This window comes from Corvus hawaiiensis, chromosome 7 (assembly GCF_020740725.1).
Source record: "Corvus hawaiiensis isolate bCorHaw1 chromosome 7, bCorHaw1.pri.cur, whole genome shotgun sequence".
In the NCBI taxonomy this organism is placed as follows: Eukaryota; Metazoa; Chordata; class Aves; order Passeriformes; family Corvidae; genus Corvus; species Corvus hawaiiensis.
Genome location: NC_063219.1, coordinates 10716661 through 10736428, shown reverse-complemented (window position 1 = coordinate 10736428; position 19768 = coordinate 10716661).

Below are 19768 nucleotides of genomic sequence, written 5' to 3'. Positions count from 1 at the left end.
TTTTCATTCCACTTGCTGGGTCTCAATAATTGTGCAATTTGGAATGAAAGAAACTTCAAGAAAAGGAGTAACAATGAGAGAAAGAGCATGATTGTATAGCCATTTCTATCAGGTAGGTCCCTCACATCAAATAGTTTCTGGGGAAGATGCAAAAACCTGGGCTTTGCTGCAGAGCAAAACTCACTGGCATGCGTTGAGTTTCTTCTATTTCAAAACATTGCTAATTCCGTCCCCAGTATTATCTATGAATATTAATTTTCTGTGTATTGGGGACTAGGCAAACCAAAATAACAGAGAGCTCCCTACATTCCTTTGTAGCATAACATCTCAGGAACGTTTTTCTCTCTCATACTCTACACGTAGCCCCTAGCGCACAGAACAAGGAGTAGCTTTTCAAAGTTCTGCTTTAAGCGGAAAAAAAATGTATCCAGAGGCTTTAACACTGTGGAAAAGCTTGTTATGAGAATGCTAAGATGGGCTTGGTATAAAAATTTCTTATTTGTTGTGCTCCCATCAAGAAAATTTTGGGCAGTATGGTTCCCCTGCAGCCAGTCTCTTACAAAGACATAGAAGAAGAAAAGACTGACCCTTTTAGCAGAATCAAAAGGAAGAAAAGTTAGTAGAAAGCTCTTGTATTTTCTTGAAAGGAAGTGTTTTCCATTTGAATGCTACAAATTACCTATTCCTTTGAAGCTACTTTAAAAAGAAGCCAATATTTTCTTGAGAAAGGATTACAAAGTCCTGAGTATTTGGGTGATAGAATTACTGGGGAGCTCTTTCTTACATGATATCTACAATACAATCTTCTGTTAGTCTATATCTCCAAGTCAGAGCTCCAAGAGGGTGGGCTCTCAGCGACATCATTCTGTTGGCAGAAAAACCCTGTAGCTACACTTCTTGCTTCTTTTACTTCTTGGAAGGCTGAAGGGAACAGATGGAATTAATTATACACTATAAAGCAGAGTTTTGTTAAAATAATCTATGCTAGGAGTGTTTTGCCTAGATCAGCTGCAGTGTCAGTTTGATATTAATCTAAGTCTTAGGTTAAGCCAATTCAAGGCAATTCTTTAATTTGGCTTAAGGCTTCTGAGCACAGTGCTGGGTTAATACCACAAAAAACTTTTTGTATGTATTTAGTTCATTTTTTTTTTTTTAACTTTTTCTCGCCTCTCCTTTGTGTTACTTCTCCATAAAATTATGTTATTTTTAGTTCCTTATTGGCAATACACAATAATTATTTGGAGTGGAGATCCTTGTGTCTTTGTGCACTCCCACAGCAATTGCAGCAGTACTGGTATGAAGTGAGACAATTTCTGACAATTTCAGACAGGGTTGGAAGGGGCCTTAAAGATCATCCAGTTACAACCCCCTGCCATGGGCAGGGTCACCTTCCACTAGCTCAGGTTGCTCAGAGCCCTGTCCAAGCTGGCCTTGAACACTTCCAGGGATAGCTTATGAAATACATTTTCCAAACATAGCTCAGGTTTCAACGAGGATCAGAAGAGGTCTAAGACATGACAGGTTATATGACAGAAATAATTGGTGATTATTTTCCAGAAATGAAAATGTTTTCCTTTATACTAAATTTGAATTGGACTATCTTCTCTTCTGAGTTTGTAGTATGCCCAGCCTAATGATGCTTTGGCTGCCGCTCTCATCATACAAATATTAGCAATACTAATAATAATGAAAACGGTGTTATTTTATTAATATATTACTTCAAGGCTTTAACAGCATAAGATGTCTAAAGTTTTAAAGATGAAACAAGAAAAATGTGATGTCATAGTTTAAGACCAGAGCTTCTCAAATTCATACACCTTTGCCTGTCCCCTATGCATTCACAAATGTGTGGATACAATAAAAGAAAAAAAAAAAAAATCTGCAAAATGCGTAGCAGAACCAATAGAACAGAGATAAGTATCATCTATATTTGTATTCAGTTGTGATTTCTACACTATCTGCTTATCTAATCTAGTCCCAGATTATCATTGCCAGCCACAGAACACCAAACTTGCAAGTTCTGTGGATGGATGCATGTATGTCTGCATGTCTGTATGCAGCTAAATGGACAGTGACTGACTTGGCAGAGTGGCTCCTTAACTAATCCTGAGCATGAATTTGGAACAAGGGGCTTTGATTTAATGTAAAGCAGTTTTACATAGAATACTCTACTTCTAAGACTTCCTGTCATGCTGCCATCGAAAGAGGCAGAGGAAGATGTGAAAGTCCTGAACGAAAGGCAGGATGCTAAGGAGCTGTGTAATCCATCACTTTCACAATCTTTTCTAGTTAGTCTCAGTTTTAGGTGCACTCCTTTTGATTTATGACCTCCAGGGCAGAAGCCTTGCAAAAAACCTCTGAATCAGTAGAGGGGAGCAATCCCTAATGAATTTAATTATGGTTTCTTTGTAAAAAATTCTGCTCTTTTCCTGTGGCCCAGTGGTGCCCAAAGGATGCACCTGCTGTATCTCCTTTTCCTATAATTCCATCATGACATGCTCTGCAGCCTGGAACTGTGCTGTTCATTTATCCATAGCTGCTGGATTCTGAGCTCACCAAACCAGTCTGACAAAGTCAAGACACAAACTGCTGGCACCTTATGTGAACCTGTCTTGTGATGCTCGAGTTCCCTGAGGAGCAGGTGCACTAATAAAGGTGTCTGCATTTTTATCTCTGAGGAAATGACAGAATGCAGGTAATTTTTCCTGTCATAATGACACCTTTAAGAAATGAAAGAAAGATTAAATAACTATAACCATACTTCAGCAATGTTGGGCCTTCTGGAGCCCAGGGTCTCATTTTAATTTCCAATTGAGTCAGAACACAAAAACTTTAATTGCTTAACAATGATCTGGAAGGAATGAAGAAAGGTTTAAAGGGCAGAACCAATATAATCTAAATACTACATAGTTGTTTTAGACTTTGAACAGCACAACCATTAATATGAAAATATGAAAATTCACTGAGGCATTATTTTTCTCAATTTACATATTTTGTAATTATATACCTTGTCCTCAGGTGATCCACGTATACATCTTGTCAGGTTATCTGTCTACTTCACAAACAGAAGCCTGAGTTATGGACTACTTTATTTTTTTCAGTTGTGGGTTGGGATTTTTTTTTGATTGCTTGAGTTTTTTGTTAGGAGAGGTTTTTTTTAGTTTGAGAACTGTAACACATAATGAATATGTCAGAAACATCAAGCCTTCATGGTTGAGTATTAAAGGGGAAAAAGAGGAAAATAATTTTGTCATCTAGATAATTTTCTCAGCGTCCTATTACTTTAAATACTATATTGTATTTATTCAGGAAAGGCTCTTTTGAAAAAGAGGAACTACACGTTATTTCTGAATATGAACAGTGGTGCTCAAGGGAGCTTACAGCTGAATTAGGTCAAGCTTGACCATAGGTGATGGCTCATTGTTGCCCTGAAATTCTGATCCTAGGCTTTTAGGCCATGGAGTCTTCAAGGCCTTTAGAAGAAGAATCTGAGACATAAAAAAGCAAGTAAAGTGCTTTCAGGTTTCAAAAAGAATTAAAAGTTGTAAAGGCAAAGAACTTATAAGTTTACAGCTTGGAAATGTTTTACCATCAATCTTAATAATTAGTAGTTGTTATCCTGCTTTGTTTGGTAATGATGAACAAAACAAAGCCACTCTGTCCTTATAGGATTTGAAGCCTCATTTCTGAACCAAAAACAACAGAAAAAAATCCAAACCTTCATAAAGCCTTGTGCACTGTGCATTGCAAATTCAAACATGGGAGGTGTTTCTCTTAGTTATCTAGCAAACCTTCCTAACAGGAGATGAACAGTTGAAGAGAAAATTCAGTACTTCTCCATTCCCAAGTGTAAATTGTGATGGTTGGGAATGCTGCCTTTGCACCTCCCTGGATGCTGATACGGATTCATCACCCAAATCCAGCCAAAACAGCCAGTTCAAGCCCTTGTGACCTTGCCACTCAAACTATCCAAAGCACTTTCTGTAGAGAGAACATGCTCTCTATCCTGGAAGTAAAGGACTGGGACAGAAGTTGTAATGATTTGTGGCAACTTTAAATTAGAAAAATGTGCCTTCTCTTTTTTATGTCTACTGTGATTTCTTCTTGGATTTCTACTGCTAATGGTAGAAATACATAAATATCAGTCAAGGCAGTGCTTACTGACAATATATGTAATTGTCTTTCAATCTGAAGATTTTTAATTTGATCTTGCACAGTTTAAAAAGATTGTGTTGAATTTACAGCATCTGTTGTTATTATTGTTATTCAATATAACATGCACTCCACAATACAGTTAAATGATCTCAGTTCTGAGCACGATACAGACAAAGTGCAATGAAGAGTTCCTAATCAGAATTAGGTTCTTCACAGATGCAAAATGAATGCATTCGTAGTCAAACAGTAAAATCAAATTGCAGGTTACCAGGGGAATTAATCTTGATTTGCAGCTATTTATGATAAATAGGATTCAGGATGCTGGTGTCAATGAACTGCTCCTTACTGAAGGGAGAAATAAACAGCAGCAACAGGACTTTAGGAAAATTAGCTACCAGACTTGTTAAAATAACTGAATGATGAGGTGCACTAATTAAAAATCATTTAGCAATTTGCATATAGGTAACTCACTAGAAGATCACAGATACCTCTGTTTCAAATTTGCATTTTATCTCTTTGAAGCATATAATAATTAAAATGGCCATTAGTGATAACAGGAATTAATCATGTAAATCCTCTCATTCATTTATTTGACATAATAGAACCCAAAGTCTACTTATGTTGTTTTTTTCCTTATTATAATCAACTCTATAAATCTACAAATTATGAAAATAAAATGCCTTAAACTCCTAGAAAGTCAGAGAAAAGTGTTATTTATGCATCAAGCCATGGGGATGTAGAGACATGTCGGTGTGTGTATGAATGTACCTGGCTCTTAAAAGGTGCACAGAGGATAGGGAATTTATATCTAGACTAAATTTGAAAGATGCACCAGCCTGGAAACCAGTACCAAATTCTCTATCTCTGTTATATAAGATAATTGAATAGCTTAATTAGGAAATTCTTAGGAGACCAATTTATTATAAACCACAGAATTCTGATGACTATCAGAAAGGTAATATACTAATTTGAACATCCACAAAAGGAGGACAGATGACCTTAATTGAACCAAGTGATACCAAATAATGAAGTGAACCAAATGATACAGTCCCAAATATAGAAGCCATCTTTAGGTAGACATATATTTATGGAAAAATGTCCTAAAATGTGAAAAATAACAACAAAATAGCAGTATTTCAGAAAGATAATGATATAGAACACAGGCTTGAAACCTTAGCCTTCTACTGCTTTCACATCTTACACATTGAAACTTTCATACTCTGAGTAAACAATGATTTTGCCTTCCCTTTATGCATTCCTAGAATGCTTCTGCTGCAACTTAGAACAGTATTTGCTTATGACTAGGGACAGCACTTTACCAGAACACCAAAGCTCAGGAATTTAACAGCCACTTAACAAAATGTTCTCCAAATTTTGTTGCATTTGTCTCAGAATTTATTTTTCATGGAAAAGTAAGGTAGCAGATGTTGATGCACAGATCATTACTAAACAAAAATCTTTAATTTTAAAGAAAAATGTAAAGGGAACACATAAGGGCTAGACTGGCACATTGCCAGGTACCTGCTAAATGACACTCACTTAGCATGCCATCAGAATTGAGTTCTGCTGCACAAACAATTGAAAAATGAAGTTTCAATGAGACAAGACTAGAACCAAAACTTTACACAGCAATCTACATTCAGGGAAGATCACCTTTCCTCATTAAGGAGATGAACCAGATGTATATTGAGACAAGGATGAAAGTTTCATACCAAAATGAATGTTTGTGCTCACCTGCATGTTGTATATACAGCTCAGGAACATTCCCATAAAAGTGAGGCTGTATTTTAAAACTGAGTCTGTTTTGCAGTTGTTTATGTGCGTTCCTAATTCAAAGCATTGACTATTCCCCTTGAAGTAACATTTTTATTATTGTGTCTCCTCTCTCATTTAATTGAGTCCTCCTCTCTTAGGTAGACTATTTGCAGATATGCACAGAAAAAAATAATTGTGTGTGCAGAGACTTCCATGCCAGAGCTCAGCCTGTGAATGCTGTGGCCTTTTAAATACTCAGTAATTGCATGACAAAACTTGAATTGTTTCTTCACAGGTGAATGGCTGACAGTTGCTTAAAAGCTACTTGAAAATTCCGATGGAACGCTTGCAATTGAGTTAGGAAAGAAATGCTCTTTACTTCCTTTATGATCAATAAGAAAATTCTTAATTGGCAGTCTTTCCCACTTCAAAATAAACTTTGAAACACAGGTAAAATAGAAGTTAAAAAGATGCAAACGGCAACAAAATCCAGTCTGTGTGTTTAAAATATGAAAGACCGAGGAGGGAAAGCTGGGGCTATAGCTGAACCTTCTGCTCATAATAGAGTAATATTTAATAAAGATGAATGGGTTGAAGAAAATATTAGTGGCCTGTGCTAAACTCCAGAGACAATTTCTCAGAGTCCAAGAGCACTCTGCACAGAAAATATCCACTAAAGTAAAGCTCATGTAGTGCAGGATTCAGAGTAATTTTCCTGTGGGAGAAATTATTGTCCTGAGTTCTGCATGTATATTGAAGGTATGAACTGAAATTTTCCAACTTGAATATTTGAAACATTTTTTCTATAAATCTCACTTTTGCTAAGCTTGCCATGTGAACAGGATGTTACAAAGAACAAAGCCCAGCCCAACAATTTGCAAAAATGCATGCCAGCCTTCTGCAAATCTCTTTTGCATTGCTGTCTCTTGTTCTGACTTCACTTAGAGTGAGGTGAATGAGGTAATGCCGGCTCAGGCAAAATTCAAGAAGAATTTGTACCTACCACCAGAGGCTACAAGCCAGGTTTTGAGCCAGGTAAGTGAAGAGGTCAATGAGCAGATCCTGCAAGGTGGGATAATACTTTTTATTGTGCCAATATGATCAACAGTGCAACCACCACTGACCCACAGACATCTAAATTACAACAATCAAGTCTTGTTGTTGGACCCATGGGTGGTGTTATCTTTCTACCCTTATTCTTTCTTTTTCTTTCTTTTCCTTATAAATTCTCTTAAGCGTTATTTTTATGTTTTTATATTGTTGTATTTCTATAGATAATAACCAAAATGGCTACATGCGTCCTTTCCACAGCAGCCAAATTGTTTTAAAATAAATCTACATATATAAAAATATTTAATATATATAATATATATAATAAATATAAAAATATTTATTATATATATATATAAATATTTATATTTATAAACACAGATCATTCAGTGTTGTTTCACTCTAATCCACCACAATGGATCTATTAACAAGAACCTCTGTTACCCTGACCTGCCCCTGTTATACCCTTCAGGGGAGGGTCATAACAACACTAAATAAAGTTGAACCTGGGGAGAGACATGAGAGGATCTTTGACCAAGCAGCTCATCGCTCATCTTTTGCTACAGTTAACAGCTGAGCGTGAGATCATCATGTTATTTCATTGTGGTGGAAAGGAAAGCTCATGGTATCCATGCAGCATGTTAAATTGGATAGTTATAGTCAGAATTTAAAACTGTAAATAGAAGCATATGCAAATTTTAAACCAAACTTGCATCTGCAGAAGCCAAAATTAACATGGAATACTACTCAGTGTTCAGCCTTTAAAATTACATGTTAATAGTATTTCTCAGAATCACTCAAGAATGAGTTGTAGCTAATGGTGAGGAAGCATTCATTTTACTAATCTCGTCCTGTACTGAATTTTGTCATTGAGATTTTGAAGGAAGGAGAAGGTAATGTGATGTAACTTTCAGCTTTGGATGTGTCTCTATGATAGATGCTCAGTGGAGGTCAATTCCAAATTAATATTAATTCAGGAAGGATGGAAACTGTGTTGGGTTGACCCTGAGTTGATGGACAGTCTTTAAGACCAATTACGCTTCTCACAATTTACATATTTAAACCGCACGGAAAGGCGGGACTTCCCTTTTTTTGGTCGGAGCTCGCCTGCTGGAAGGTGGGGGGGGCTCCGAGCCTCCCGGCCCCGCTGGGCCGGGCCGGGGCCACTGCCCCTTTCCCCCTTTCCCATCGCTGCGGCACGGACCCTGGGTCACTGAGGGGGACTGTCCCAGAGCCGCAGGCAGCTAAAACCAGCCATGGACTGCTCACAGCTAAACCCATCCAGCGCGGCTTCTGGGGACAGGCGGGTCCCTCTCCTCTCCATGCGGAGCTGGCGGAGCCAGCGGGAGCCGGCAGAGCCTCCTGTCTGCAGCCAGCACACTCCGTGCTGAACTGAAGAGGACACCACGCAGCCAGCAGCACAGAGGGAGCGAGGCTTTCCCCACCGTAAAGCCTGAACAAGAACACCCTTCAACATGGTGGCGTCAGAGTCAGAGAGAAAGAGAAGTGAGTCACGTGGGACGGAGCTGAGCGTGGCGACGGGAGAAAAGAGGGCGGTGCCGCGATTCTGGCGCGCAGCTTAAAAGAAACCTTCTTGCATGCCGTGGTAAGAAACTGTAATACCACAAACTGTTTGTCTCTTTAATCCATTTGAAGAACATGGGGGGGGGTGGAGAATCAACGTGTGCCTATGAAGTTTGTGAAGAGTGCCTATGCCAGGCTATATAGAAGTAGTAAGAGGCTGTTAGAGACTTGTGGCGAAGGAAAGCCTCTGTGTGCAGGCCAAAATAACTTATCCTTAAAAAGATGAATAACCCCATGTGATGGCCCATGTTCTGTAGTGTGAAAGAACTGTGAAATTCTTCATGGGAGAGATGTTCTACACATAGCAGACTGTTTGTTTCCGGGCGGGTCTGCTATTGGTGGCAGTTTGGGAACCACGTGCAACTGAAGGAAAACCCTTTTTTCCTTAAGCATAAGAGAGAGACTTTTCAAGAACTGCAACACTGACTAACATCCCATGTTCTGTTATCCCTTGTGTGAGCTGGATAAAAGGAGAGAAGTGCTGGAAAGAGGGGGGGGGGGGGGGAATTTACTTTAATTTTGTTTTGTTGTTTTTCTCTTTACTTTTAATTCTGTTAGTAATAAAGCTCTTTCATTGTACTGCAACTGTTTAAGGTTTGTGCCTGCTTTGTTTTTTCTCCTAATTCTTATCTCACAGAAGGAAAATAAGTAAATAATGAATATTTTGAATCAAAACCACTACATTTAATTGGTGTTTCCGCCCGGTTTCAAACTCACCCCGCTACATTTATGGTGGAGAATGCGGGCAATTAATGAGCGCTGTGAGATGAAGACTAATTAGGAGAAAATAATAAGCAAAGCAAGTAGAAAGTTATAAAATTAAGTAGAATAATAGAAGAAATTTGCTTTGTAGTAGTGGTAAAAATTCTAGGGGTGGAGGTTTATGTAATTTGTTTTCTTTTAGCTCTGGTTTTGCTATTTTAAGTAACTTTTGGGTATGTAAATTTTAAGAAGCGAGGGGTGGAATGTGTTGGGTTGACCCTGAGTTGATGGACAGTCTTTAAGACCAATTACGCTTCTCACAATTTACATATTTAAACCGCACGGAAAGGCGGGACTTCCCCTTTTTGGTCGGAGCTCGCCTGCTGGAAGGTGGGGGGGGGCTCCGAGCCTCCCGGCCCCGCTGGGCCGGGCCGGGGCCACTGCCCCTTTCCCCCTTTCCCATCGCTGCGGCACGGACCCTGGGTCACTGAGGGGGACTGTCCCAGAGCCGCAGGCAGCTAAAACCAGCCATGGACTGCTCACAGCTAAACCCATCCAGCGCGGCTTCTGGGGACAGGCGGGTCCCTCTCCTCTCCATGCGGAGCTGGCGGAGCCAGCGGGAGCCGGCAGAGCCTCCTGTCTGCAGCCAGCACACTCCGTGCTGAACTGAAGAGGACACCACGCAGCCAGCAGCACAGAGGGAGCGAGGCTTTCCCCACCGTAAAGCCTGAACAAGAACACCCTTCAACATGGTGGCGTCAGAGTCAGAGAGAAAGAGAAGTGAGTCACGTGGGACGGAGCTGAGCGTGGCGACAGGAGAAAAGAGGGCGGTGCCGCGATTCTGGCGCGCAGCTTAAAAGAAACCTTCTTGCATGCCGTGGTAAGAAACTGTAATACCACAAACTGTTTGTCTCTTTAATCCATTTGAAGAACATGGGGGGGGGTGGAGAATCAACGTGTGCCTATGAAGTTTGTGAAGAGTGCCTATGCCAGGCTATATAGAAGTAGTAAGAGGCTGTTAGAGACTTGTGGCGAAGGAAAGCCTCTGTGTGCAGGCCAAAATAACTTATCCTTAAAAAGATGAATAACCCCATGTGATGGCCCATGTTCTGTAGTGTGAAAGAACTGTGAAATTCTTCATGGGAGAGATGTTCTACACACAGCAGACTGTTTGTTTCCGGGCGGGTCTGCTATTGGTGGCAGTTTGGGAACCACGTGCAACTGAAGGAAAACCCTTTTTTCCTTAAGCATAAGAGAGAGACTTTTCAAGAACTGCAACACTGACTAACATCCCATGTTCTGTTATCCCTTGTGTGAGCTGGATAAAAGGAGAGAAGTGCTGGAAAGAGGGGGGGGGGGGGGGAATTTACTTTAATTTTGTTTTGTTGTTTTTCTCTTTACTTTTAATTCTGTTAGTAATAAAGCTCTTTCATTGTACTGCAACTGTTTAAGGTTTGTGCCTGCTTTGTTTTTTCTCCTAATTCTTATCTCACAGAAGGAAAATAAGTAAATAATGAATATTTTGAATCAAAACCACTACAGAAACAAAGGGGCTGCTAGTCCTTGTGGGCTTACTACATCAGCAAGAGGGCCATCCTGAAAGTGAATTAATACTGGTTATTGATAGGATTAACTGCTAACTTGTCTTATCTTCTGTACTTAGAGATGATTTCTTTAGAGGGAAATTAAAAGGACTTTATTTTGCTATTGGCAGGGCAGTGCGTGAGAGGAACTTGCACAAAGGGCAGGGAACTGAGCAGTTTCTTTCCCATTCCTGGTCTCACACAGCTGGGATTGAACTGTTCTGCCCTGGTCAGGCTGTGCCTCTTTGCTTCTAATGGTGCCTGTTTGGGTTCTGTTATGTGAAGAGTCTGTCCTTGTGAGGGCTTCATTACAGATAAGACACAGGACTTGGTCAGCCTCTTTCCTGGAAGTGATCCTGTGATCACATTGAGATCCTTTCATTCCCAAAGATGAAGAAGAAAATAGCCATAATCCCATAAAGTATGCAATCATTCAAGAAGGGCCAGAGAGGTTAATGGATTCCTCTCTGTGGAGTTAGACTCTTACAGTGATCAGAAGTTACAACTTTATTAAAAGTATGTTTTAATATATGATGGGTGGTAGACTCTGTGAGGTTGATCCTATATTTAAAATGTAAACCCAACAGATTAAATGGCCTGGTGCACACCATGGCAGTAAAAAAAAAAAAACAACCCAAACATAAAAAACATAAATAAAAAGAGAAAGAAAAAGTCACTCTGGGCAGTAGTGTAAGTAAGAGGCATAATATTCATATTCTTACAAACATCCTCAGAGGCAACTTGCATCAGTAATGACAAAGCAACAGGTACAGAGTGCTGAAGTGGCACAGATAGGGTATTCAAACACAGACGCTATGCTTATATTTAATAACCACAGCAGGTGAACAATTGGATATGAAAGGGAAATTAAATGGGCTGACCTAAGAGCAGAGGCATTTATTGTCTAGCTCTGTACTTCCTATTCTATGATTACTGCAAAGCTCTTTTGTAAACCAGTATGAAGGAACACATTACTGTGATTGTGCATCATCTAAGCACAGTAGCCACAGTAGGAAATACAGAAACATTTTTAAAAGTCAAATTCAATCAGGTCTTACCTCCAAGCTTTTATATTCCCTTTTCTTTTAATCTCTTTTCCTGCATGATGCCTGCTTTAAGCCTAACTTTGTTTGCATTAATGCTGTTTCTAGATTCCTGATAACATAATAAGGTAGAAAAATCAGCAAAGACTAAGAGGGAGACAGAACTCTCATTGTAGCCCCCTTTAAATTAAACCAGAAATAACCATTTATCTGGAACCATAAACAGCCAACTAGTCTCAAATTATAAGATTAACTCAACATGAAATGAGGACCAAAAATCTTCATGATTTCTACAATATTGCAGATGAAAAATAGCTTTACGAGTTGAGACCATCAGCATAACCTGAATATGAGATGTAACCAAGGAAAACAATTATGAAGTCTCCCCTACCTGACGACAAAACTCCAGAAACCAAGCAAATAAAAATACTTAAACTGGGAAAACATGTCAAAGTTCTTGTGGAAGTATTAATGAGTAGTTTTGTCTTCTCTCCTGAAGAAATGATTTGTAGCATTTAGCCACTGAACATTACACATTTTACTGCCCCTAATGGAATCAGTAAAGACTTCCATGAGAAGTTCCCCAGACATAAGCCCACATTTCAAAATATAATGCAAATCATTGAAACCATAGCAAAATAAAACAGATTATCTAAGTGAGGAACAGAGGATATGAAAGCAGGACAATGGGTGTCACAGGTAATTATAAAGATGCATCTGGTCCCTAGTTACTTTTGACAAAGCTGCTTTTGTGATTTATGGCAGGTGCTTGTTTATAAACCTATTTCAGCACAGACACACTGAAGCACATTCATCATTCTGCCTGGTCTTCATTATTGGATAAACGTCATTTAAACAGAACCTGAATCCAGACTTCTGCTACCTTGACATAAAAATCAGGATCTTCTATTTTCCTGCATTTATTTATATATTTCCATTGACTTATGGAGGTGGGGTATGTTTGACAAAGGCTCTACATTTACCCCCCACAGAAAGCAAATGAAAGTGAGCTGAACTTCAGGAAAAATTGCTGGCAAGCAGTACTTCTTTTAATATTGTTATTTAGTTTTGTGCCCTGCAGTTGTGTTTTGTGGAAATGCAGGATAATCAACATGCAAGTTTGAGCAACTACAACTGACAAAAAATCAGAATGATTTTGGTTGGATTTTGGGGGTTTTGTGGGGCAAGGGTGGGCAGGGGGAGGTTGTGTTCTTTTGACTTAATTTAATGCACTTTTTTAAAAGCGCATTTCAAACTGTGAGGTTTGACACAGTCCAAAATTTTGGTTATTATGTACCAGGGAACTCTGGATCTGAGGAATTGCTCCTTTACTGTGGTGTAGAGTTGTGCAGTCGTCTCATGTGAACAGCCCAATTTTAGTTTCTCAATTTTTATCTCACTGAATATTTCTTGCTGGAAACAAAGCAAAACAAAGAAGTCCGGCAAAAACCAGTGAATACAGAACTTTTTGTAGATTGCTACAGTAAATACCTAGAGCCCACCTTACTAGGACAAGTAAAGTTATACAACAATATGACCTGGTTTTGTAAGTTTGAACTGTCAATAAACAGCTAAACATAGCAAAAGGAAGTTGAACAATTTAGAAATTGTGCAAAACATGAAGCATATATTGAGGTTTTTAGGAAAAGTTATGGTAATGGAGAACATTATTTTTGTTATAGTTATGGATTTAATCCAGAAACTTTGAGGCAGCATATTGTCAAGGAAGGAGGAATGAAAATATAAGGGAATAAAAGTTGAATGTCTAAAACTCAACTCCATCATATTCTTCCTTTGCTCAGTGCATTAAGCTGTAAGTCCAAGTAGTTTTCTCACTTTTAACTGTTACAGAACTTAAATAATTTATTATGGAAAAAAAGACACTAAGGAATATATTTCTAAAAGAACAAACAAAAAAGCCTTTTAGTCACAATTAAATCTTCAGAAATTTCTCATTGTGAAAGCCAAGCCAATATAATAATATTCTTCAAAATCAGAGCACCGATTTCAATAAGCAAATTAGAGATATATTTTCTGAATGGAAAGAAAACATACATCAAATACTATCTGTTATGAAGACAGTCTTGGTCATCAAATACACAAAAATCAAAACTTTGATAGAATTTTTAGAAACAGTTATACATTTATAGACCATCCTAGATATGGAACGAACCCTATGAATTATCATCTGGCTCTGGAGCTATTTTGCTGAATGCTGACAGATTGACAACATGACTACTGGAAACTTATAGGAATTATAAAGAAACTCGCTGGAAATATAAAGTAAAAATGAAAGACTGTATTTCATTTTACTTTCAAAGTAACTCCATCTGTTGGACTAATACAAAAAAAACCCCCCCTCACACTATAAGGCTTAACAAAAAACTTGTTGGCAGCAATGAGGCCAGATATTGCAAGATTAATTTTTTGGTCTAAGTAATATCTTCACTTCCTATTAAAGACTGTCCATACAGTTTCAGCTGTTACTTCCTTCGGGTAATTTGGTTGCTGACTGCAAGTCAGCTGGAATACTGCTTACCTGTAAATAAAGATATGTAATAACTTCTTGTTCCAGCAACACAGCAGAGTTAGAACATTTATTCATCATGAAATCACATATTCAGCACATGAATGCACATTTTGTGACACTGATCTAATGACAACCCATGCATTTCTTAATAATTTCAAGTCTATTTAACATAACATTATTTGCTAGCAGATATGAACAATTAATCCATTGTCTGTGAGCTGTTATTCAACTTACTGTACATGTTCAGTGTCTGAAATTCATACTAAATCCATATGCTTCTGAAGGAACACAAGGCCTACATTAGCACAGCACCATTGGAAAGAGAGTCATTGAAAGAGTATCAAGAATACTTGTTGGCTCTTTCCCTGCCCCAGCACAGGATTAAATGTATTTATATTGTTCCAGAAAGACACTTATTCTTCCTGCCTGTAAAGACCTTTAGTTGTTGACGTGAAGTGGCCCCAAGCCAAAATAAGAGTCTTCAGGTCAGGCTATATTGCTTTTCATTAAAGAGAGCCTGTCATCTGGAAAATTATTTCCAATTTCTACTCTAAGGGGGTTTTGTTACTATTATTGCCTGGAACAACATAACCCTTGAGACGGAGAAAACTTGAAAGAAGAGGCTTGAAACAAATCTCTCTAAAGTCCTTTGTGTCTTTACAAGGTAGGTCTCTCCCTTCAGGTTTGCTTTTAATCCAAGAACCCAACCTTTTCCTGAAGTGTGCAGTCTGAAATTAAACTGAGCAGCATACAACCATTCCATCCTCTTTCTCCTAGTCAGAAGCAGGCATCACAGATGCATTTTTCATTTTCCTGGTCCCTTGCCAATCCTCCACATGTCCTCAAAAATGACAACTGCAGACCTGAAGTATCCACAGACAAAATTTATCAGGCTCACCAGATTTAAGAGCAGTTAAGAACTCTGTTTTCTGTTCTTTCCTTCATCAAGATTGAAAGGCTTTTTGGTTTTTTGTTAGTTTTCTCCTCCTCTACTTTCCTCTGCTCTGTTCACTTTTTTGTAAAGGTTGATGCAAAAAAAAAAAAAAAAAGTGTTTAGTGCACTAAACACTTTTACTTTCTTAGCATCATCTGTCAACAGCCTTCATTCACTCAGCAGCAAGTGCACAGATTGTAAGTTTGAGTTGGCCACTACACATGCTGTGCAAGGGAGAGGAGGGTTTCTTCACTTTGTTACACTGCTGTACATCCTCGGAAGTGCCAGATAATCCAGCCAAATTCTATGACAAACTGTACGTACCAAACTCCCTTTGGCATTACTGGTAGCACTGATTTTTACATTGCTAAGTAAAATTGTGTGCCCTCTGCAACATTTCTAAATAAAGAACGGTAGAAAGATGACCTATTTTCTAATGTGTAGAAAGCCCCAGAACCACTCAGTCACAATTCTTACTACAAAATCCAGGTACATAAGCAATTTAGTCATATGTTAAGCTTTTATAAATCCTTTTCCCCACATTTTTCAGAGAGACAGTTGTTAAGGTGGACAAAGGACCACGTGAGTAAGAGCTATACACTTGTGTTTGCCACTTTATTTGCATTCTCTTTCTCCTCTTTTTTAGGATTTTTTTTTCTGCTTATTTCACAGGATTTTTAAAATTCTTTTTTTTCAGGTTTTGCTGTATTGGATACTTCTTTAGGGATTTCAGTTTCTAGGTTACAGAAGGAGCACTCCCCTTTCCTTAAGGTCTCATGTCTATTTTTAAACCTAACCTCTTTCCAAATCACATTTTTCACTTTCTGACGTGGAAAGAACCTTCTTCCTTTCAGCTTTACAATGAAAAACAACTTAAAAGAAAATTCCCTCATCTTTTAGTCATGTTTTAGTCATCAGCAGTAGTTACCTGCCATTATTGCTACAGTGATGGATGTGAAAGGACCTAATATAGATTGTCCTGCTGTTACCCATTTAAATTCTTATATAAGGCACTTCAGCATGGATATAGCCCGAATGTACTACAGCAAAAAGAATGCAAACTACATTCTTCTGTGAATGGTTTGTATATAGGAATTCTGCTAAGGATGAGTTTGCATATTTTTGATGCTCAGAAGACCAGAGATGGAACTGGGGAACACACTGTGGGGATAGGGACCTTATTGTGAAGGAACAGTTATGAGGTGTTTAAGCATAGAAGGGAACGACCTTGTATATCTTTGATTTCCCCCTAGCAGGGCAGGGTGCCTCAGCATGCCCACATCCCAAACAAACTACCCAGAGCAAAGGACACCACGTGTGCAGGACAGAGTGAGGATTATTAAGCCAGATGGTCTTAACCTTTCTGATAAATTGCGAGAACTGTGAATTGGAGAGATATCTATTTTAAAATACTCAGCAATCCTTTCAGAAATATTCCCACTGATATAACCAACTGGAGCAGAGAAGTAAAGGCAGATGTTACAAATGGGATCCAAAAAACCCTTAATAATCCAACAGTTCACTTAGTCTGCTTGAGAACCTGATCATCTCTAGGAACCAAAAGTTAAAACAATAATTTTCCCATCCAGCCTGTTGAGCATGAGAGAAAGAGGTGCAGTCAGGGAATCTGACAGAATGAATGTGAATGAAACAAACAAAAAAAAAAAGAAGACAGAAAACATAACCTGTTACAGCATGTGGAGAAAAGTCATTGTCAGGTCAGTAATGAGTCTTTGTACCAACTTCTCCCTGAGGGACTGGGTGCTCAGAAATACTTAGGTAATTCACACTACTCTTTGTTAAGTAAGACTAGATGAACAGTTCAAATCCTTTTTCCCTTGATGACTCAAGACATCCTATATGGCTCTCATTTTAGTTTCGGGGTTTATATGGCAATATTATTTTCAGCTCAATAAGTGAACTATGCTAAAGCTTTAATCTATGATAAATACAGGTTCTGTGTCCTTTTTTTTTTTTTGCTACCTTTACTTTGAGGTGCAAACTATCCTTTGTGTCTGTCAGGTTCCTGATTTTAATGGTCTGCTCTCTGGTATTAGTCCAAGAGGACAGATGTTGAGGTGATGGATGAGTTACCAAATGCTTGGTGTAATACACGTCATTCTTTGCCCTGGCTTTTCTGATTTTAGATTGCAGTGACTGAGCAACAAGTTAAATCTATACTTTATTGGCCTTATAGATGCAAGTTAATCATTTTAAGATTGCCAAAAGAGGATAGATACTTTATGTAGGAATAATAGAAAATATCAATTACGTTTGTGAAATATACATTTGTAAAACTGCAGGTTTAAGTGCACAAATCAGAATAAATGGGCTCAATATATGACATTAGAATACAGTACTGTTGCTTGGCATACACTGGCTTTCCTAGATGTTACCGAAACCCCTCACAGTTCTGGAACGTAGCAATCATCTCCATTATAAGACTCAAACTGCTTATAAACCTTCAAGGAGAATGGATGTGTTAACTCTAAATCTCAGATATTAGTTTGTACAGAAAACTGGTTGCTGGTGTAACTTTCAGAAGTGAATGCTAGTTATATTATAGATTGATTGAATAGAGATAGATTGAATCAAGAAATAAAACCAACATTATTAATTTCAGATCTGTTTAAATACAAAGATTTGTTTACCAAGGCTTACAGGAAATGCTCTTTGTAAAATATCCCTAGATACTGGTAGAAGGTTGTTTTTCTTTTCCCCTCCCCACCCCACCAAAAAACCCTTAAATGGGGAACCTGGGGAAATTAAAATTTGAGTCCTCAGCTGCTTTGTTCATACTCTAAGGTTTTTATGGGGAATAATTTGCAAAAAGATTACTTGTTAAGAAACATAATTACCTGTTAAGAAAGCATAGAGAATTTAGACAATTCTAACTGCAGAAATTCTATAGAAATTCTGTAAGGAAAGTATTTTGTAGTCAGAATACCTCCAGCCTTTCATATTTTTATTTAATGATCCAAAGATGGTGTGATGACCTGGTGGTGTCCAGCCTCAAGATATCCAAATTATCTACCCTAGTCACACCAGTGTGGTTCCAAACAGCTTGTACCCCATCCTAACGAGCAGGACATGCCTACACTGTGCATTTTGTGGGACACAACTCCCAGCTTCTCTGAAGGGACTCGTGTCACATTCTGTTCTGAGGCTCCTCCATGACCCACAGTACCGGGAACAGTAAGGGAAAAGCCCCAGCTGGCAAGATAAAAAGCCTCGTCCATTTCAGCACTGCCCTTCTGGTCCAAGGGGGCAGGGGGACACGTGGGTGAGGGAAGCAGTAGCTGAGCCATTAGAAATCTTTTCCCTAGAACAAGCTGTCACCATCTCTTCTTTTGTTTGTAGAGATTTACTATGGAGACATATCTCAAAAATTAGTTTAAAATGTTAATGGAACTGAAATTGGAAGAAAATCTCTGTTGGCCACACTAATTCCTGCCAGCCTCAATGGCAGGATCAACAAGTCAGGATAAAACTGCCTTGGAGAAACAGACATCTGATAAAAAAATTAATTTATTTTGAAAATTAGGCTGAATGAACTTTGTGAACTTCAGAATACCGTCATAATCTGGACTACTTTAACAAGCTATCCTGGATGCACAACCTTAGAATCTAACATATGGCTTTAAGGGAGGATCAAGAGGAGGAGCCAGCTGATGGAAACCTGAATAAAATGTACTGTAACTGTATCTCAACACATATTATTGCAATGGTGGATACTTAAATAGGCACCTTACTGAGGAAAACCTTCTATATTTATAAGCCATAGCTTGCAATCAGACCTTTGAAAGCTGCATGCATTAAGTAGTTTGCCTGCAAGCCTGAGAGAAATTAACTGACCATGCAAACACAGACACAATGCTCATGTGCTTCCCTTACAGTAAATTCTGAGAAAATACAGCAAGCTCTCTTCATGTAAGCTTAGCCTCGAAGGCTTTAATAAATGTGACTCCATGGCATCTTAAATAGCCTATTAACAGGAGCAGAAGATCAGTGAAAGCCTTCATGCCAAACAGTCTGTGTGACAGGCAACAATACCATGCACATGTCCTGAATACTCAGCTGGCATTATCATAAACAGCTTCAGGAGAAAAGGCAAGCAAGGTGGTAGGGCGAAATCTGCTTATTCCAAGCAGCCACACAGTAAACCTGCCTCAAATAACCTATTTTGTGGAAAACATCAGCCACAGGACAAGGCACAGTGTGGAATTGGTAAGAAATGCACTTCATGCCTGTATACATGTATTTTACTTGGACTGATAATCAACATAATCTAAGGTATACCTCCAAACTACTTGTCTACATTAATGACCTAAAAGCAATCATAATAAAATAAGATAATCTTAACTATTCTTGGGCTGCCAGAGAGCTGTCTAATTGTTCTATTTAAATTGTTCCATTTCAATTAAATTGAGGA